Below are 21,564 nucleotides of genomic sequence, written 5' to 3'. Positions count from 1 at the left end.
TCCCAGAGCCCACTTTGACCTTAGCACAGCTAAGAAACTCGTTATTCTATGGGATGCACTGTCAGTCTATTATGTGATAGCAATGTGTGGCACGACCAAAGCCACTTTGGTGCTCACAGCTTCACTCACCTCGCAGCCCTGCTCCTGCTGGGAAGCCTGACCTCACCATTCTCAGCTGGAGCCACCTGATGCATTGGCCAGGGTCACATCCCAGCTCTCTCACCTCATTATGTGCATCCTGACATAGACACAGGACTTTAGTTTCTGTGAATGCTTTGCCAAACAGCAAAAGAATGAAGTCAGAGTCTTTGAGACCATCCCCTCTTGCATATCAATTTGCAAAGCTGTAAAAGTCAATAACTCTACATAGATCCTCAGTTAAATAAAATAAAAAATAAAAATGCAAGCACCCAGGAAATTTGCTTGCCACACAAAAACTCTCTTCGATAGCAAAATGTTCTCGCTGAGCTAACCTAAGCATAACTTATCATAGAAAATTATCTTGTGTGCTGAACTAAAATTTCCCCATCAGAACTTTAACCTTTGCCACTGGCAGCTGGCACATACCGTGCCCACCCCCCCCCCCAAGGAGCTCTCCCCCACGGGTATCCTTTGAACTCTTAAGACTACATGTGGTGGATCTCAGCAATTATTTGTGCTGCGGGCAAACTTCAGGCAGAGGTGCCAGCAGGAGCTGCTGGCCGCACGCCAAAGGACGCCACAGCCCTTCCTACTGCAGCCTGCACCGTGGCCTTTGGGACACAGCCCGTCTGTCCGTGTTGCTTGGCTCCGGGGCCTTCCCTGCCGCGGAGCAGAGGGATTTGCTGGGCGTTAAGTGTCGACTCTGCATAGCCAGCAGGCTTTCTAAATGCGGCGACTCTGGCTGCCTCCCACGGAGGATAAGTCAGCCTCGACGTGACTTACAGACCTCGGCAGGGTCAGGTGTAATCTTGGTGTTAATGACTTAGGCATGACACCCAAAGCGGCTGGTCTGGGAACACTTCCCCTCGTCTGGACATCTCACAATCGCTTTGCCCAAGACAAGTCAGCCGTGAGTGGTTTGGGTTCTTCCCCGCTGTGCTTTGGTCCAGGAAATTCTCACTTCTGTGTGGGTATCCTCTTCACCTCTAAATGTGGCTGAAGACGTCCCCTCCTGGGACAGCTGTTTTGCCAGAGCTGCAACCTCCTTCTCCAAAATTTCAAGGTGGTTGCTCCCAAATCCAAGAGGGGATTCCCACTATCTGGAAACTGTCTTTAAACTCCAACCAGCGCAGCTGTATTCTTGTTTCCATCCCTCAGTTCCCATACACTGTCCTTCTCTGTCTAGAACACACTCGTGCAAGTGCTACCTATAAATTGAACAGGAAAAAAAAAAAGTCAGAAATTGCAACGGGCTGTTGAGGGAAGGAGACTGAAAGGATGAAGTACTCAGGTTTTTTTACGGGCAGCGTTGCCTAGGAAGCCCCGAGGCTTCTCACTCGGCCCTGTCCTCTAACTGTTGCACAGAAGTTTGCGGTTTCCCTGGGTCTGTCACGGAGTGCTGACCCTGTGACATCCTGCCTGGGCTACCGCTGCCTTTTCGGGGCATTAAAGACCATGTTCAGATGGTTCGGACCGGGTGGCAGCGCCTGCATCAGAGCCTCTCAGCGACTGCTGAGGCAGCGGGCTCCCTGTAAGCCCAACCGTACGAAGCGATGGCATAAAGTAACGTCACGGATCCGCTTTCAGCATTTTCCTTATTCCCCAGAAAAGGGAAAAAAAAAAAAACCACCAAAAAACAGGGACAGTTGGGGGTTGGCAAGGGGAGCTGATGCCTCTCACGTCTCCTCACCTGCTCCGACCGCAGATCCGCGGGCAGAGGGGTCTCGGACCCCTCTGCCCACCTCCGCCCCCGCGGTTGCTCCGGGAGGGCGGAGGCGGAGCGGCGGCGGCTCCAATGGGGAGGAGCGGGGCGGGCCGAGCCAAGCCGTGCGGTGCTGTGCCGTGCTGGTTGGTTGCGGAGTCTGGGCGGGCGCTGCAGGTGGGAGCCCGGCTCCGCGACGGCGCGTAACTTCGGCGAGCTGGTGGCTGTCCGCGCCAGCCTTCTCCGCGGAGAGCGGGAGGAGCCGCAGCGGCGGCGGAGAGCACCAACCGGGGCGTGCTTAGGTGAGGAGCTGCTGGCCCCGCTCCCCTCGCTTCCTCTGGTCGCTCTTGCTGCCGCCTGGCCCGGCGCGGTTCAGCGGGGCCCGCAAGTCGCGATGCGCTGCGGGATCGCCGAGCTGTCCTTGGCTTGAGGTCAGCGGGAGGGCCGAGGGCGTGCGCTGCCCCGCGGGGCGCGCTGCTGCCGCACATCGCTGCGCGGGGAGGAAGGGCTGGGGGCGGCGGGGCTGCGGCGCGGGGGCGCCTTCTCGTCTGCTTCCATTCTCCTCTCCGCGTTTTTGCTTTTGGCCGTGTGGGCTGTCCCATGCCCCGCTCGCCCCGCCGTGGGTCGTTTCGGGGGTCCTCGCCACGCTCGCCCCTGCCCCGGCGCGGGCGGACTTGCCGCCCGCGGCGCGGGATGCGCGGGGCGGGCGTGCGGTGCGGGAGTGCCGCAGGCGGGGCTACAGCTCTTGCAGGAGCCTGTCACTCAGCTGCCCTTCCGCCTTTCTGCCCCCGCGGAAATTCCGCCTGGCGCTGGGACGCGGCGGCGTCTGCAAAGTTACGGGCGGTGCGCGGCGGGGGCGGGGTGCGGGGCGCGCAGGGGCCGCGCTGCGCCGCGCGCAGCTGGAGCGCGGCCGGGGAGCATCCGCTGGTAAGCCTAGCCCGTGCTGATGGGCGCTGAAGCCAATTTTGGGGAAGGTTTAACGTAGGCTTGGGGCCAGTCCTGAGGAAGCCGCAAGGTTTTGCGGGCGGGCGGCAGGGTCAGTGCGGCTTTAGCATTAAAAATGTTTAATAGTGGATATTTATGAGGTGTTCCCCCACCTCCCCCATTTCTCTGCCTTTTCGGACGTTTTAAAAAAAAACCCGAACTAGTCAGCTGGCGATACTTAAATTTCTGTAGCAACAGCAGCTCATTAGAAAAGTGATACTAGCAGGAAAATTAAAAGTAGTAGAGTAATAGAGACCCGGAGGTGGTTGCAGATAGCGCCGAGGGACCCGTAGTCCCCCGCTTCTCGGCAGTGGGCAGTGGCGTGAGGGGGCCAGGGGTGTTTGGGAGCCTGTGGGAATGCGGGGGGCTGGGAGCGCAGGGTGCAATGCAGAACTGGAAGCGCCGAAACTCTGCATTTTGTGCATAGTTCAATGCTGGGTGGCCATTTTTCTTATTTTTTCCGGACAGACTGTTAGACCCACAAGATGCTCATTTGGGACTTGAAAAAACACACCCCCCCCACTATCCCTTTGCTAGGGCTGTTCCGATGCTAAATGCTTACATTTTTGTATTCCAAATGGGTGATCCTTCGTCAAGCTTTAAACCTCATTAAGATGTAGCTAACCATTTGTGAGGAGGATTTTTTTCCCCCCTTCTCTCTGTCTCTCTGGAGTTTGCTTGCTTGTTTCTCTCTTCTTTCCCGGGAAGGATTTAGTCCCTGGTGTGATGGCTGAAATGGTGGCACGCAATTCAGTGTGCTGCCAGATGCTTACCTTCTTTCAGAGTTTGGGATAGGCTCAGGCAGTATTAAAAGCTTGCTAAGAGGATACTGTTATATAGTTTTCTCCATTTTTGGGTTCTGTTAGAAGCAGTCTAAAAATACTGGATCATCATTTCCCTCATGTGTAACTACAGGACTTTCCAAGAAACATTCTTAGATATGTGCCTTTTTTTTTCCCCTTTTAACCTTGCAAATTATTACTTTTGGTACCTAATAGGGAACTGCTGTAATATCCTTGTTCTTGTAACTTGGAGGCATCACTATTGATTCTGAATCAAACAGTTTTTAATATCAGATTCTTCTTATGACACAGGGTTGAGTATTTTAACTTGCTGAAGAGATGCCCCCACACGTTCCTAGAAGCATCCAATTGTTGCCAAGTGCCATAAACATTTGCAATTAGTGCAATCTGTCAAGAAAATGGCCTTTTCTTTGTTTTTTTTTTTTTTTTTAATTGGGAAACAGATTATCAGTATCTCAGTACTATTCCTGTCCTTCCTGCAGCACCATTTATTTCAGCATATGACATTTATTTCAGAGGTAAATGTTATAGAAGTCCCTTGCTCAAATATTGGTTGCACATTACTGCCCAGAACTAGCTTAGGAAGGCACTTTACTATCTCACGCAACCTTATCTGCCATTCCACAACTTCATAACAAACCCATTGGAACATGAAATGACCTTGGAAAGGTATCTTTCAATCTGACACGAAGCATTCTCTTACAGGGAACAGCATTGCTCCACACAGAGCCGATGCCTTCAAATTGATGCTTCTAAATTGATTTGTTTATTTATTTATTTTTTTTAAGAGGGGAGGGAAATGGGTGGAATATTGAATTTGAAAAGAAAATATTTTTTTTAAAAACAAACCCACTCAGCTGAAGTTTGAAGCACCACTCAGCTGAAGAAGGAGGTGTATTAAGAATGTACATATGATAGTGACGCTTAAGTCATGGGAGAAAACAAGACTTTAATTTTAATCAAAGGAAAACAGCATTTCCTCTGCCAGTTCTGATTTGCTCATTCATGAGATCTTCAAAAGCCCAAATTATTAGTGGGACTAATTGAAAGCTAGTTGGGTGTGTTAAATGGAGAAAAGAAGTGATGAAGTCTGAAGGAAGATTTACATTTAATTGTATTGTTCTTGACATCATAATGTGATGCTTCTACATCAAAAATGTTCCATGACCCTTCAGTCCACAAAATACTGCTCCTTTGGAAAGGCTGCAAGAGCTCTTGAGAATTAGCAGCAGTGAAGGGGGAGTTTTACAGCTGTTGAGGGAATTAATGGAGGGGATGCCTGGCCAGTAAGCTGAATGGGATTTTGGCCCAGATGCTGGACTTGACACATCAGGTATTGCAAAAGAGTGATGAATGCTTTCCTGCCCGTGGTGTCTTTACCTCCCATAACGGTGGTGCCTCCTGTTGAGCAGTGCCTGCTCCCAGCCTCCCACCACACTCCAGCCTCAGGAGCTCAGGTTATGAGTGCCACCTGCTGGGTGATGAGCCTCTTTATATTAATTATAGTTGATTTATATATATATGTATGTATGCACTTGTATGTGTTTACATACATATACTCTGTTTATGTGTATATTTATTCACATACAGGTGTATGGCTTTTTCATAGATGTTCTTGGATGAACCTACGAAATGTTGCTAAGACCTGAAGTTCCTCACCTTCTGAGGGCTTACCACAGCTTGTGTTCGGTGACACTCAGGTATCCCTGAAATATAAAACCCAAGTGCTAAAGGGGAGATTTTGGTACTGCTGTTGATTAATGTTCCCTTTGCTTTACTGAAGGCAACCGGGAATTTTCAGCTGTATAGCTCATTGCTTGTGATGTGGTAAGCTTTCACAGGTGCTTCAATGTCAGATAGCAGGCTGTGGAGGTAGGACTGTAGACCTGAAATGGAGGCTGAACAAACCAAACTCATCTTTACGTTATGCATTGCTTAAATGGAAAATCTTCACAGCTTATTTCATAATTTTTCATATTAACTACCATATTTCCAAAAGTTTTATGAGCATCCCATCTTGATACAAAATATCCCTTCTCATTTAGATTAACTGAAGATGCACAGATTTGGAGAATGTTCCTGGACAGTTTTTTCCATTTTAAAGAGCACGTTTTTTGTATTCACTTTTTAACGAGTGTTAAGAGTAAACAGAGTAAAGAGTAAAAATATACAAGTTTGATTCTCACCTAGAATTGCTACTAGAGGTGGCATAAAATCTGACATCATTCCCAACAATGTCTTTCCAATTTCCAGTAGTTTCCATCTCTCCTAGACCACTGGAGCATTGGCTGGAATGCCGTTTAAATACCAGTTTGATTCAGCTGGATCCAGAGTGAAATCAGTTGCAGCACCAAGGCCTGTAGCTGTTCTGCGTTGTACTGACAGTATTAGGGAAAGATGCGTAGCCGTGGGTTTTGGTGTTTTGTTGGACAGCTAACCTCATTACTGCTTTATTGCTTATTTATTTCATGGTGTGCTGGTGCCAGATGAGTCTTTTACCCTGTCTGTGGATTAGGAACAGGCCCAAGCTGAACTATAAAAGTTTTGAGGAAACTTTCAAATGCTTTCAGCTGGAAAACCTATATTGATATACTTTTGTGATAAATGGATAAAATGCTTTGCGTGGTTTTGAAAGCGTATTCCACCACTTGAGATCTGGACTCTGGAGAGTGCATAACAGTCAGGAATGAGTTGATGGAGCAAAAAGCAAGTAGTGCAATTGCGGAGTTCATCTTAAAGTGTGATTCTAGCAAAAGAAAAAAAAGTACCTGCCATATCAAGAGAGATTGCAGATAGGCTTTTGAGGAGGGGGACCCAGTAATAATACATAACTCAAGTTCACTGTCCCCTAAAATGTTCACAGTTAATTTGATGCTTGACAAATTGTGATTTCAGTGTCTGGTGAAGAAGCAATTGACCCTAAAATTGCTGCCTGAAGCTGAACCAATGTTTTCAGTTTCATAAAAAGTGTCATGCAAAAATAGAATGTGAAGAGGAACAGGGGGAACGCAAAATGCCTCTGCGGTCTTGCTCTTATGTATCTCTTTGCACCCTGACCCAAGCAACTGGCAGGTAGTGTAGGCAGTGGATTGTGCTGCAATGCTCAAGGCAATTTAAATCTCATCTGTTTGTCCATCCCATCATGGCATATCATGACTTTTTTTTCCCTCACAAACCTTCTGAGCTGATAATGTGTCAAATTTCAACAATCACACCTTCTCCTCGCTGAGAAATGTATATGTGGTATTGTCAATGGAAATGCTTCTCTCCTGTCTCCTCCCCATTCTAAATAAACTAGTTCAGCAGCTCTTCTGCTCAAATTCTGCCAGCTCTGAGTCATCCATACATTTTTGATTTGTTCCTTTCTCATCTTTTGGCACACCATGTTTCCCGCCATTCCCCCCTACTCAGCATCTGCTTTCCTGTGACCCCCTCCTGATAAATTTGTTAATATTAAGCTTGCCTCATACCACCATCAAAATCTCAGTTTCTGTGTTTATGCAGGTCACTCAGTGGCCTTTGCAATCCTTGGGAGTATCTTGGAGTCACATCTGCTCCAGTGAAAATGTCCTCCCAGTAATCTCAGCTTCCCTTGCAGAGGTAAAAGACAGGTAATATCTTGCGGGCAATCCGTCACTACAGTCACGCTGACAGTAGTGGTGCATGGTTGGTGCTCTGGGGAAGGACTGTGGTTCACAAGACTGACAAGAGAAATCAGAAATGAAGGCAAATCCTTTGCAATCTCTTTTCCCTTTCCTCTCCAATATTCTTCATATGAAGGTGTTGGAAAGGCTCCTACTGTAAAAGCAGTCATACAAAAATAGCAACAAAAAAAAAGTTGTTTGCTAGCAAAGTGGTAAATAAATGAGCAATCCCCATCCTTCTTCTGCAGTCTTTCGTGCTGTCTTATTAATGGGCCATGGAGGCAGAGGAGGAGGTAACTCATCAGTTGTTATTCATCGGTGGGGGGCTGCAAATGAGTTGATTGTGCCAGTTCGGTTTTATTTTTTGACACCAACATATAAATTTGTCTTCATATGACATGGTTTCTGCAGGGATCAAGTAGAAACTACATCAGGGGCTGTACTGGTGGCTCACTGCCCTTTTAAGCTGCCTTGGGATTTTTGGAGGCCAAAATGCTGCTCTGGCTTTCAGCCCTTTTCTGGTACGAAGCAGAAGAGCATTGAGTTGTGAGGATATCTGTTCCTGAGAACAGCTGGTTTGGACAATTTGGATGGTTGAAATGTGAACTGAGAAGATATCCTGCTCTGTTGCAAGGGACTCTGCAATGACCTTTGGCTTTTTGTCATCTCATCAGCCTTGGTGTGATGATCAATCTGATGGTCATAAAGCTGCTGGGAGAAGATGGTAGCATTTTCTTCATTGCCTCCTTTCCTTCCACTGCAGGCTTTGGCACTCTCCTTGCCTGCTGTCTCTATGCTTTGGACCTTGCGCATACCCTGAACTAGCACAGGCAATTGGTTTCTCTGGTCAAAAGAAGAGCACGCCTTTCCCTGCCCTTACATACACACACGGAGTTTGTTTAGGCTAACCCATAGCAATTGGCATTTCATACTGATGTCTTTGAAGTGTTTCCTCTTCAAAGGAATAATAATGGAAAAAACTAACCAAACAGAAAAGCAAAAAACCCAAATGCTAAATTGGTCGAGTGTTTAGGAGCAGTTGCCAAAAGAAATCAATGCTGAGCCTGGGAAAGCTGTAAAATTCTTTCTTGGGTTTTTATTAGTAGGAGAGAAGTGACACACTCTGTGTTTGGTCACTCAGACACTGTTCAAGGTCCACATTAAAAAAAAAAAGTTATTTCAGCTTGGGTGTTCTTGACAGTTTGCAGATGTGTAACAGTGCATTGATACTCAGCTGTGGGGTAGGCTGCAGGCCCCCTTAATTGCAAAGAATAAATTATTGGTCCCCCATCCTTGACTGAGGATTCTGAAAATGAGCAGTTGCTGTGGCCTGTGGCGGTTTTGCCTCACTTCCTTGCCAAATGTTACATCTCTTCAGCAAGGATTTAGAAATGTCAGCAGTATGAGAAAATAACATACCTTTTCTGTATGTGATGTTGCCCACAGGTCATAGCCTGATGGGGGAGGTACAATAGAAGGTTTTATTTTTCTTAAAAATACCTTTTCCCCCCCCTTAAAAAAGTATTCTTTATGAGGTCAGCCTTGACAGATCTTTATTAGACTGTAATTATTATTCTTTTATTAATATGGCATTGCAGTTGTGTTTATTTCTTTTTAGAGTAAGTTCAGGGTGTGGGTTTATGTTCATGCCATTTAATGACTTATCTGAAACTGTTCTGTAATGCAGACTGTACAGAAAGCAGTAGGTTTGTGTTGTTCATTGAATCTCAAAAGGGTTTTTTTTCTTCTTTTTCCCTTCATTTTCCCGCTGATTGCTATGACCGTGCTGCAACCATGAACTTCACAAACTGGATGAATGGCTGCCTCCTGGAATATGGATAATTTTGGTGAGTCTGAAAAATGAATTTTACTTATTTCTGTCTGCTTGGGAGAGAGAGGAAGAATGTCATGTATTGGAAGTTAGGTTTGATGAAAGCTAAGGCTGTTCTTGCAGTGCTGGTTTTGTCAAAGCAACAGGCAAAGCTTACTGAATTTCAACTTATTTTTGATGGAGTGTTTTTTTTTTCTTATTCTGCTTAATCATTGGCAAAGGTGAAGGAATTAACATGCACTGGATTAATTTGAAATACTGTCATTTTATGAAATTGAGTGTTATTGCCTTTGTAATAATTTTTAAATTACTTTTCCGTAAGACACACTGTGAAGCAACGGCTTAGAACATTTTAATTTTTCTTTTCTGGCTTATTCAGTTGTTTTGCAAGTAGTTAAGACAGAAAATGATTAATTCATTGGATGACTTTTTAGAAAAGCACTATGTCGTTCTTCTTACTGTTCCTAATACTGGTGTCGCCTGTGGTGTGAACTTTAAGACCTGAAGTGTTGATGGTGTGTTTGCATTAAATATTGTATCAGATTTTTCCATGAAAAGGTCTTCCATTCCAAGTAGTTTCTGGTGAGGTCTCTTTTTTCAGAATAAAATAAAGAAAGCACCAAGCTCTGTCAGAGTCATACGCTTTTCTCATGTGCAGATGGCTGACCTGCAGAATATCCATCTGGGGGTACCTGCTGTTGCTACCTGAGGATGAGGTTTTGGCACTTTGGTGTTTCAGTAAAGATGACTGGACAGCTGCAGGGAAAACATTTGGTTTGAGCATATCAGCCTGGAGATCTGCCCTAGAAGCAAGCATGGTTGGAGGTGGTAGTATTTACTGAGCTTTGTCTGTAGGAGTAAAGCTGCCTCTGAGCACTGATAGGAGGTGGTTGGCAGCTTAGCAGCCTTGGGATTTATCTCTGAGCTATTTAGACCTAGCAGGAGTGACTCGTTACTACTAATAGGCTCAATTAAGGAAAACAACTTGCTTCACCTCTCACTTGTGTTGTGACTACCTCACTTATGCACAGGCTTAAGTTTTGAGGGAGAAGGAAAATATGATTTGAGCATGGAGTTGGCTGCTTGTCGTGTTCCAGGAAAATGTGAGTGTTCTTGGTGTGGCGATGGCCCATTCCTGGGTGAGGTGTGGGAGTGAGCGTAGGGCTGGCACTGGCCACTTGCTGACAGATTGCAGCTGGGTTTAGCTGGGGCACACCCCTTGGGGGTGGGGGTTGGCATTGGCTCTCCTTCTCCTTCCTTTTCTGTCTCTCGAGTGTGCACAGTCTGCGTCACCTGCATTCTTGCACTGATGCAGAGAACCTGGGAGTATAAGATGACTTTTCAACTTCTCAGGCACAGCTTGAGAGATAATTTGAGATAAAGCCTGATATTTTACTTTTGAGCATTTCTGAAGTATTATTGCTTAATCCTTTTTATTGATCCATAGCTTGTGCTGGAAAGCTGTTGTCTCAGGGCAATTTTCAGAGTCCTGGAGGATAATGGCGCTAATCACATTTCATATGACCTTTCAGAACATTTGTTGCACTGCTGCATTTACCTCCTCTCTTAGTTCCAGTTTATGTCTTTTATTTCTCAGTTGCATGGCTTAGAAGTGCAGTTAAGAAGCCTTCTGCTTGACTGGTACATAGTAATTTGGTGACTGAGAAGCAGAAGGGTCTGTAAGTGTACCGCTGCTTCAGATTGCCATCCTTTGATGTGCTAAGAAGCCTTGATCAGCCTGAGAGAGCAATAGCTTCTGGGCCCAGGAAGTAATGCATATTTACTGTGATGGACACACTACTCAAAACTCTTTGAGTCTGAAAACTAGAAGATTGCATTCCTCATGGCTTTGCTTCAGCATGTATCTTGCTTTTCTGGCCTATTTTGTAATCTACATGAATAATTGGCTCTTGTGTTGCACCTATATAAAGAGATGCTGCTTTGATATCTAGAAATGCAGCAATGAGTGCTGAAGTGCTGCTGTCACCATGGCACATCAGGGGGAAGTTCGATGTGATCACATGGGCAAGCATTTCCACCCAAGTTTTATTCTTAGATTTGTTTTTTGCTTTCACTCTGATTTGGTTATATTTGAATTTTTGGCAAATGCTGCTAGCAAAGTTAAAATTTGAAATAGCAATCTAAATCGAAGAGCAAAGTGTACTTTGCATAAACAGATAAATAGCAGAGCTAAAAGTATAAGGAATTATTTCCTTTTTTTTCACTAGAAGAGTTATGTCATTCCAGTTTCTTCCCAGTGGTGGAAGGCCAACAGACAGTGGACACCAGTTGAAGTGAGAGAAATTCACTCCGGTTACAAGGAGAAATGTGTTCACCTGAAGGACAGACAGCTGGCTAGGGGCACGGGTTGCCCAGGGAGGCTGCGCAGTCTCCATCCTTGGGAGTTTTCAGGACCTGACTGGACAAAGCTCTGAGCAACCAGTTGGATCTCATAGCTGGCCCTACTTGGAGCGGAAGCCTAGATCAGACGCCTCTTGATGTCCCTCCTAGCCTGAATTATCTTGTAATCCATTAAAAACCACTTGAATTTAGAAGGACTTTTCTGCTGGGAAAAAGAATAAAGCAATAAAGGAAGGGTAAAGTGGCAGGGTCATGTAGGGTGTTGTGATAACAGCAAGGCTTGTGGTGGCTGCTGTAAGACAAGGAGGAATGCAGCATCTGTCCAAGCTCATTCTGGAGTGCTATCTGGAGTGGTTTTAATTGCACAAAGCAATTAAAACCCGACACTTGCTGTATGCTATTTGTTTTATGTCAATGCTAGGTATATAGCTAGTTTCCAAAATTTTGGAAATAATCAGTTGAGTTTTGTTTATATTGTTTAACACTGCTCACCTTGTGGGAGCAGTCTTCAGGACAAGTAGATTCTTCCTTCAGAAAGCTTCTAGTCTTTGGGGGACTTTTTGTTTAGGTTGCTTTTTTTTTTTTTTTTTAAGCTTGATCTATGGCTATTTCCAGTCCATCAAAAATCGTGTAGGAGTGCAAAGAGAAGGCAGATTAAAATCTGTGGTTGAGTGGACTGAAAGTGAGTCAGCTCCCCAGTGTGAGGTAGTGCTTATCCATGGTGATATGAAGCCAAACAGAGCTCCTGTAGAGGGAAGAAGAGAGAAGTGGTCCAGGTACTGAGACAGCCTTGCAGGATGAAATAGGTGAGCCTGTAAAGAGGAGTGTGGATGAGTCAGATGATCATAGCACCTTTGGAGGACCAAAGCACTGCTAATGGTTTAGACAACCCTACAAGTGTGTTTTCCTCTGTGTTTTCAGGAAGATGGCCTTCAACACTGGAGTCCAGCAACCACTTGAAAACAAACAGAAAATGTACAAAATTCACTGTTAGTAGTGTATGCCTTGTGAATGTGCAAATGAATTTGAGTATTTAACCCAATCTCAGTTTTTCCATTGTATTTCTGGGTTTGGTTTTATGCTTGATTTTTGTTTCTCCTGGAAGGGCATCAGTTTAATTTACAGATTGACTTTCCTTCTTTGTGTTTGGAGGCAATACAGGTCAATATGGAAAGCAATAGTTAGTAACTCCAAAGGGGATTTAAAAGGTTTTTGCTTATTTTTACCCTTTTTCTACTGGTGTTCTGTCTGCTTACACCCATCCTTGGCGGTCACGCTCCAGCTGTGATGGGCTGGGTGAGGTCCCAGCAAGGACACAGTCTTGTCCCTTCCGTATTCAGAGTCTGAAAGCCATCAGAATTATTGCTGTGGGAAACTGAAAGCTTTAGATTTTAGCCTTAGCTTTACCTTGTCTGTAACCACTCCGCTCAGGATGTCTGTGCAGTGTCTGTCTCCAGAGTTATGTTGGTGTAACTGTTGTAACTTTGTGTCCACTTTTTCTTCATCATCAGATACTTCACTGGGTAATTTGCCTTTTCTTTTGATTTCTTTTATACATGTGCAAAGCCTTTGTATTTGTTCTTTTCTGTGTTTTTCCCACAGATGGTTTTCTTCCACTGTTGCATGGGTAATAGTGCTGATGAACAAGTATTTCCTTTGACATGTTAAAGCATAGCTGTAAAGAAAATGAAGCAGAGAAAATTACAGTGGCAAAGGTTCCTAAATTATAGTTGTACAGGAAGATTGTGATAAGGAAGTAGTTAAACATTACTATTTAGTCAAACCTGCAACTGTGGCTGGTACTTCAATTGTCTCCTCCTTTTGCTGACACTTAATTTGTGTGGTTGGTCAGATACTCTTCCTGCTAATAAAGTCCCTGTTTTATTGAACTGAAAGCTTTTGGAAGTACATGGGTGTGTTCTCCCAGAGAGTTTTAGGTTAAGTATCAAACAAATGCTAATTATTTTCAGATTTACTTGTAAAAGAAATGTTAGATGTTTGCTATACCCACCCGTTAAAAAAAACCAAAACTAAAACGAACCAATAAAAAACCCCATGACACAAATCAGTCTTCCCATCTGGGAGCAGATGCGTGTTCAGTTTAAATATATTGGAAAGCAAACATAATGTAACAGGATTGAACCACGATATTCAGAGATAGAAGTATTAACGTTTGAGCTGGCTGTGTGCTTGCTACAGCTGGAAAGCACATTGCTTTTATGGCTGCAGTATGTTTGCTCTAGCTCTGACAAACAGATGTGATCATCGTCCTGTGCGTGCTCTTCAGTGGGGTCAAGCGGTTGCTTGTCAGCGTGATGGTGACTACAAGCCACAATCTCTTAGCAGCAGGTCTCACATTTGAAGAGCTTTGCTTGGTTTCAGAGCATTACAGCAGTAATCTGCAAGACTCCAAGGACCATCTTTCATCCACAAGGATGTGGGACCAAGAAAATGTGCTGTGTAGGTCTTTCGCGGAATTAAGGAGTGAGTAGGGCCTTTTAGGAAAACTTGCGCTGATCATCCTAGACACTGTGCTTTTCCTTCTGAAAATAGCCATTAGGTAATAACTTCCTTTGTCTTTCTTCCCAGCCAATTTAGAATGTGCCCTAATGCAAGGTGGGTTAATTTTGTTTTAGCAGGATGGATCACTGTGAGCAGAAGGTAGATTTCTGTAGTAAAGCTGACTGCCTTTGTGCTTATCTTAACCTTGATGAAGCTATTACCATAGGTTTGTTAGGAAAAGAGTGAGGTGAAGGCAGTGGCCCGGACTGAGCAAAGGTTAAAGCAATCAGCAATAGCTCTGCTGTCAGCAGAATTGCATTGCTGGGAATCGCATCTGAGGCTTTGCACAACTTTCTTGTCTGCTCGGCTCTTAGCTGTTCCTGTGAGCATGTCCTTAGACAAGCTAAGGAAGGGCCAAGGGTTGTCAGCCTGCAATTTCTGCCTGCCCTGTGCATTGTGAGGACAGTCCAGAATGTAGCAAAAATACTGCAGGAGTGGCAGTTGTTTGTGGTGGGGCCTAAGATAAATGGATTTATCCAGTAGCCATGAGGCTGCTCAATTTGGATCTTGGCAACTTGGCTCTATTTTTTTTTTTCTTTCTCACCAGAATGCTTGTACTGAGGTTTGGTATTGTGGCATCCTATTTTTAACACCAAAGCTCACTTATCTCTAGTTGAACGTGTGGTATGTTTCGTTGGAGAGAAGTGGCATTTTATCAAATGTCATAAATGAGCTTTCATGCTGGAACTAATTCAAGCCAACCACTGAAAGAGGATTATTCCTATTTAATATAAATTTATATGTACAAAATGATCATAGTTGGAATCAATAGAGTTTATTGTCAAAATGAAGAGATGTCAGACTCAGTCATAGTTCTCAACCCAGCAGTATGCTTATCATATGGTATTACAAAAATCCATATATGCCTAGTTTATCCCAAGTATTGTGGGTATTTTACACCAAACTTATGTATCTGTAGAGGAATATAAATTCTTTTGCAGTTGTGTAGTACTAAAGGCTGTCCTTTTATGCAGAGATATAATTGCTGACCAGTATATCTTTTTGCATTAAGGACAGTCACTGCAGCTGTTTGAGTCTTGTCATGTTTATGCATGACCAGATATTGCAATAGGCTGTAAGAGTTTGCTGCAAGGAAAGCTTTAACTTTTCAGTCTTGGGAAGTGGGCTCCATCTAGTGTTTAAATGAAAGATTAGACTCGAGTTCCTTTTCTTGAATGCCCTTGCAGCATGCATAAAGGACATAGAGGAGGAATTGCTTTAGGCATCACTTTCTCTGATGAGTATCTAGAATGAGATGTTTCTCGATACAGTCAGTATGGGAATGGCAACCTGAAATACTTCATCTGTCTTCCATATTCACTTGAAGCTAAAATAATACTTTTATGAAATAGCACAGAGATAAAAAGAAATTAAACCAGCCTGGCAGTGATGTGATCCTGAAATATTTTGTGGTTAGTTCCTATATATAATCTCACAGTATTTGATGTGGCATGTTGGAAACCAGCCTGTTCTATAAAATCAAAATTAGAAAACTAATTGTGGAGGTCTTTTAAGAAGTAATGGATTTTGAAATGGGTATTGGGTATTAATATCCAGTCAACAGAATAGTTTCCAATATGCAATGCTTCTCTAAAGAAGCATATGGGATTCCATCCTTTATTTTTACTGTTTTCTTAGTCTTTCAGCTTCTGTAGTATTTAACCCTCTGGCAAAGGCTATTTATTTATTTTTTTTTTAATTAAAAAGGATATCACATTTTGAACTATTTTAAACTAAAATAGAAAAGTATCTGGTAGTTAATATGTCATGTCTCCAGTCCCCTGATGATAATGGTGCTGTGCAACAGGACAAGAAGCATCAAGAAGAAAAATGTTTTTTTTCATGTGTGTGAATTTATCCAAGCAATTTTTTTCTTTCATTATTTTTTAACCCAAACAGACTGAGAAAGTTTAAATAGAAGTCTTAAAACTGAATACAGATTTACCTTCTACACTCCAAACTGAAGAAGCAGAGACTCAAAATATTTAGTCGGGAGGGCACAACAGCAGACCTGCAGAGAGGAAAACCTGGGATGTCTGAGAGCTGTTTAATTATTAGTACAGTGGGGTTTTGTCCAGTTGTGTTTTTTCCTCTGGGTAAAGGGAGATTTTGGAGGCCACTTAACCAAGCTTTTACCCTGAGCAATCTGGCACCTTGCAGCATTTTGAGACCAATAAGGGAAGAGCAGGTAGGCACCATGCCTGGGCTGAGTGTGGCTGCTGCCTGAGCTACCAGGCACGCAGGAGCCACTCACGTCTTAGCCCTCCTTGCCTGCACGGGGATGTTGCAGACCTTTGCCACAACCCAAAGGCATGGTGAGGTTGTGTGACTTGACCCCATGGTTGCTTACACTGAGGGCTGGGACTCAGAGAGCTGCAGAGCTGCTTGCCCTTGTGAGATAGAGGAGATCCCCCCCACCAAATCCCAAGACAGCTCTTGGCTTATTTTCCACCAGTTTCTGGAGCAGTGTGGAGCAGGGGCTGGGATCCAGGTCTGAGTCATTGGCAAAGAGTCTGTTGTTGCTTCATCTGTAAAATATTTGGGGTCTGGGATTTCCAATTGACACTTGCGAGCTGAGTGCAGACAAAGTTAATGGGAAACATCTGGTGCCAGGAGGGAGTGGTGAGATGGCTACCTCGGCCACGTGAAAACAGGGAGCTCTTGTGGTGGGGTGCCAGGCTGCTCACGTCTGCAGTGTGGGGAAAAGGGTCAGGAATGATGGCTGAAGAGGGGAGCCAGGGAAATGAGTGGTGAAATCCTCCTGGGCACAGGGTACCACTGCCAAGCCCTGGGAATGGATGGCCCCACAGCCTCCCAGTGTTGGGCTGTGCTTGTTTCACTTGGCTGAGGAAGGTAGCTGGTGGTTCAGTGGGGGTGCTTAAGTACGTACAAGTATACACGCTTTCTTAACACTTCGTAACTTTTTGTTGTCGTTGTTATTGCTTTTGAGACACTGATGTAGTTGGCAACCTCTCATCTTCAGTCCCATATAGCTGTAAGTTTGGTCTCTCAACCCCACAAGAGATGATAGCATCAGATGGACACCTGGACTTCTTTTACTATTAAATACTGTCTTCTGTAGGAAAAAAAAACAACAAACGTTTCTTTATCTGTTGAATTTTTAAAAAATTTAAAATAACACATTGCTAAATCCAGTTTACTTTTTTTATGTTACTTAATTTCACATTTCTCCTAGAGTGGACAATGAAAGCAAGCATGTTTTGTGTTACTTGAGGCTTCTGAGTCTTACAGTGGTACAGTAGATCACTAAATATTTTGTGTTGTTTGTTTTTATTAGTTACCCACTTAGAAGCAGTGGTTATACTTCAATTTCTAAAAAAAAAAATCTGGATATATCTGTTTCCTATAAATCCTAAAAACCCTTTTGTCTCTTCCAACAAAATTAAATTTGATCTGAATCTAAACTGCCGCAGCACCTTAAGATGTATTTGTAAAACTGCAGATCAAAAAGGCAAGGCATTATTTTTCTTTTCTGGTACCTGATAATCCAGAGTCATCAACTCAAACACTGCACTATATACAAATCCCCTTTGCATGGTAACCTACACTGCACTTCTAGCTGAGGCTAAAATTGACCACAAAAGCCTTAACAGGTGGCTTTTTTTGTCCCCCCCAGGTAACAGGATGGGACTCCTCATGTATGTTGTTGCTTTGAATCTGTGAGAGATGAGCTTTGAACCTATGCTTGCCATGTCCAGCACTGCTGGTGATCATGCTGGTGGTGTCTTACAGCCAAGAGAAATGGTTTGGTGCTGGCAGGGGAGGGAGGGTCCCAAAATAGTTGTCCCTGTCCCCCAGCATGGCCTCATGGCACAACTGCACCAGTTCTTCCTGGCTGGGTCCAAGATAATAAATGGTAAAACTCAATGAAGGAGAGAAAAACCTCAAAAAGGCTGGATTTGGTCATGATGCTGAACTGCAGGAAAGAGGGTGGCAGCACTAGGGGAAGCTTGTAAGTACCGTGTGCTGCTGCATCCAGCAGCTCCCTCTGAGCACAGAAGAGTCTAAAGGGACAAAGCAAACGTCAAATAGTCTCTGAACCTCAAAATGGCAAAATGGAGGATAATGTAGAAGAAAATTGCTTTGCTGTACTTGGAAGAGCTGTTGCAGAGTTTATAACAGCAATTGAAGAGGAAATCAAAGTCTTGAGAACATAAGGTTGGAACCATGGTTCTGGTACATGAAAATTGGGATTGAAGCTTTCTGATCGTTCCTGTTGCTGTGTTAAAGGAGGAATGTACTAAAATAGAGACAGGGAGTGGAAAAGAGCAGAAATAATTAATGGTTTCAAGTAGTGCAGGTCATGAAGATGATGTAATTACTCCTAACCTATTTAACCTGAAAGAAAAAGAAAGCTATAAGTAAAATGGGGAGGGTTAAGGGGGGAAAGAAATTGAGTATTAAGAAGACTTGACTATTTTGAACTCTGTATCTCCAAATAAAATTAAGGTATAAAATACTTTATCATCTACCTGTTCTCTGTTATAGTAGAGGTAGCAAATAGTGCACTGTGGAAGTAAATAGTAAAGGGCAGGCAGTTGGCATCAGCTAATTGATGGGTTGGGCCATGTATTTTGAGAGAGAGTACACTAATACATCAGCTAACTAGATTAAGAGTGATAAGATGGCAAGATCCTTAATTTAGATCAGAGGTATTTACAAGGTGTGTAGATGTGGCACTTAGGGGTATGCTTTAGTAGTAGTGGGCTTGGCAGTGCTGGGTTAACAGTAGGACTTGATGGTCTTGGAGGTCTTTCCCAACCTAAACCATTCTATGATCAGTATTTCAGACCGTGGTATGTGGTCAGCTCCTGGCTGTCAGTGTTCCTCAATGTGGTGGGCACAGCACCCATGTCACAGTAGATGTGTGTTCACCTCTCCTGCACTTTCATTCCTTTCCCCCTCACAAACTTGAGCCTGCTGGTTTGGGAGCTGGACCTAGCTGGCACCTACAGTTTTGCATTCATTTTGGTTACCTGACTTGAACTGCTTTCTTGCTCTGCTGGGGATTGATGTCTTTGGTAGCTGCATGACCTGTTGGGTCTGTGCCACAGTAGCATGTGACATTGGATATTTATGAACCAGAAGTGCGCTAAAAGGACATCCATTTAAACTGGAGGAAGAGAAATTGGGAAGGTAACTTTGCTGTCCTAAGATTGAGAGGATTGGTTTTGTGGCCTAAACAGTTGTTTTTAATATGAAATTGTCTTTTTAGTTGAGGAAGAGATGCTATTATCCTTCCTTCTTAATGTGCCCATAAGAAATAATGGCAATCATTTTATTGTAGCTCTGTTTTCATGAGTTTGATGAGATGATTTGCTTTCGGTTCTTCTAGAGACATTTCTGAAAGAAAGCTTGCTCTAATTTGTAGACACGAAATTGGTAAGAATTTGCCTGTTGTCCCTGATGTAATTTCTTCTTTGTCTGACCTTATTCACCTGGCATTAAAATCGTATTACTGAATTTCAGTTTAAAAATTGCTACAGCTAATAGGGAAAATCTTTGCTTTAAGTGTTTTTTTGGCTTGATCTAATCTGTGTCCTTAATGTCCACTGTGGGACTGGATCCAGCTCTTCAGTGCTGACAAGAGCCTTTTAACGTCATTTATTTATTATGGGGGAAACAGTGTAAAAGCTTAGTTATTAAAGCCACTGTTTATAGGGGAAAATAATGAAATTGCCTAGTCTGAAGATAGAAGTTATACAACTTAATATCTAATCTTAAATAGCATTATTAAAGCCAAATACACACCATTAAAATAATTTGAGGTTTACTTTGTTGCAAAATCCAAGCAGAATGCCTTCTGACATAATACTTTGTAATGCAATGGCCAAAAGTTACTTCTCTGCCTGCAGTGCAGCGTGTGGGTTACATGTAACGCAGGTTTTATTAGTTTACCATGCCAGACTGCCTGCCCTTGCAAAGTGTCCCTTGTGCTGAAAGCCCAAGCATGCTTGCAGCTATTCTCCTTACAAAAGTAGGCATGAGGTTAGTTGGAGTTATTTTGGATCTCATTGCTGTTTAAATAGCAATATAAAACTAGATTGAACTGGAATATGCAATAGCATTTGTAAAGGTTTTTTTCCTTCCTCTCAAATTTCTGCTTTGCTCTGAAGTTATAAAGGGGCAACACATACCTAAAAATTTTTGATTCTAGAAAAACTGGGATGTGATCTAAATTTGTCAATTAAAACATACATGTTCCCACATACAAAAAAAAGTTTTATAACTTCGTTGTTGTTTTGAATGTAAAATACAATGTTGGATTCTTGAGGGTTTGTTTCTCTTGATAATTCTGGTTAAGGGAAAAGCTGACAACTAGTCAATAGCATGGAAAAGAAAGTGTTTAATTAATGTTGTAAGAGGAGAAAGAGTTTCATTAATTCAAGAGATGATTTTACTTTTTGTTAGATTTGATTGCTTTCATGCTTTGATTTGCATTAGCATGCAAATATTTCTTTCTTGCTATGCTCAGTGTTGAAAGAGATAAAATAAAGCAAAATACAAAAAGAAGCAATGAAGACAAATCTTTTTCTTCCAAAGGAAAATGTAAATGTTATCAGTACTAGGAGAAATAATGAAAAAAAGGTATGCCTCTCAGAAAAGTGCATTAATCAGAGTTTTGAATATTTAAAGAACAATTTTGTCATTACATCAAAATAGCTCAATCAGAGCAGGCAAAATGTAGTATTGATGAATGATGATGCCTCCAATGGAGATATTTCAGGTAGTATTGTCACCAAAGTGTATTTATAGAGCTCCCAGGAGCTAATCAATACTAGCACTGTACAGGAGTGCTATCTTTTTGCATCCTGATTGGGCTTATTTTACCTGCTGTATTTCAATATTTGAACAGAAAATAAACCATCACTTCTGGGATTTTTGGAAATGAGAACCTTGACATTCATTCTGAAATACACTGTTACTTTTTTTCTGGAAGAAAGTGGGGAAAAAAAGTGTAAGGAAACTACGACTGGTTTAGATCACCTGATGATGTGATCTTGTGTGGGGGAATTATTTCATTTATTCCTGACCTGTATTCAATCCTAGTGTCTGTCATGTTATTATTAAAAGAAAATCATCTTTTTATTGTTTTACAAAGGAAATGTTCCTTGAAAAATCTCTGATATCTCAGATCAGCCTGTTTGATAATTTTATACATATGTTGTAGTACAAATTTGATGGCTTCGCATATAAAATTTAGTGTTGCTGATATTACACTGGTACTACTCGGTATATTATTAAAAAAACCTTGCTGCAGTATTTCCAGTTCAAAAAAAGGAAAAAGAAAAAAAACTCTGTTGCTTGAATGCTACTGACAAGAAGGTAGGTGAGAGAAGGGAATATGCATAGAGGGGTCACAGTCTGGAAGTAAAGAGGAAAATGCAGAGGCTATCATACAATTAAGTTAGGCAGTGTTCATGCATATACTCCACATTTGCTTAAGACAGGATTTGTGAGTGGTCTCAATCTCAAAAGGCCTTCATACATGCTTGAATTTAAGCAAATTTATAA

The 21,564-nt window shown here is 42.9% G+C and overlaps 1 protein-coding gene across 1 annotated transcript in view; it reads left to right on the top strand.

Annotated features, from left to right (window-relative positions):
• The first annotated feature begins 2,012 nt into the window (after nucleotides 1-2,012).
• Nucleotides 2,013-21,564, top strand: part of EPB41L3 (erythrocyte membrane protein band 4.1 like 3) — a 141,509-nt gene continuing 121,957 nt past the window's right edge. The window contains exon 1 of the mRNA XM_029959243.1: nucleotides 2,013-2,145. The gene's annotated coding sequence lies outside the window, so the exon portion shown is untranslated. The remainder of the gene's footprint in view (nucleotides 2,146-21,564) is intronic.

Source organism: Manacus vitellinus, unplaced genomic scaffold (genome assembly GCF_001715985.3).
Source record: "Manacus vitellinus isolate BGI_N305 unplaced genomic scaffold, ASM171598v3 scaffold_1_pilon, whole genome shotgun sequence".
Classification (NCBI taxonomy): domain Eukaryota; kingdom Metazoa; phylum Chordata; class Aves; order Passeriformes; family Pipridae; genus Manacus; species Manacus vitellinus.
This window is presented reverse-complemented; position numbering and strand designations above follow the sequence as displayed.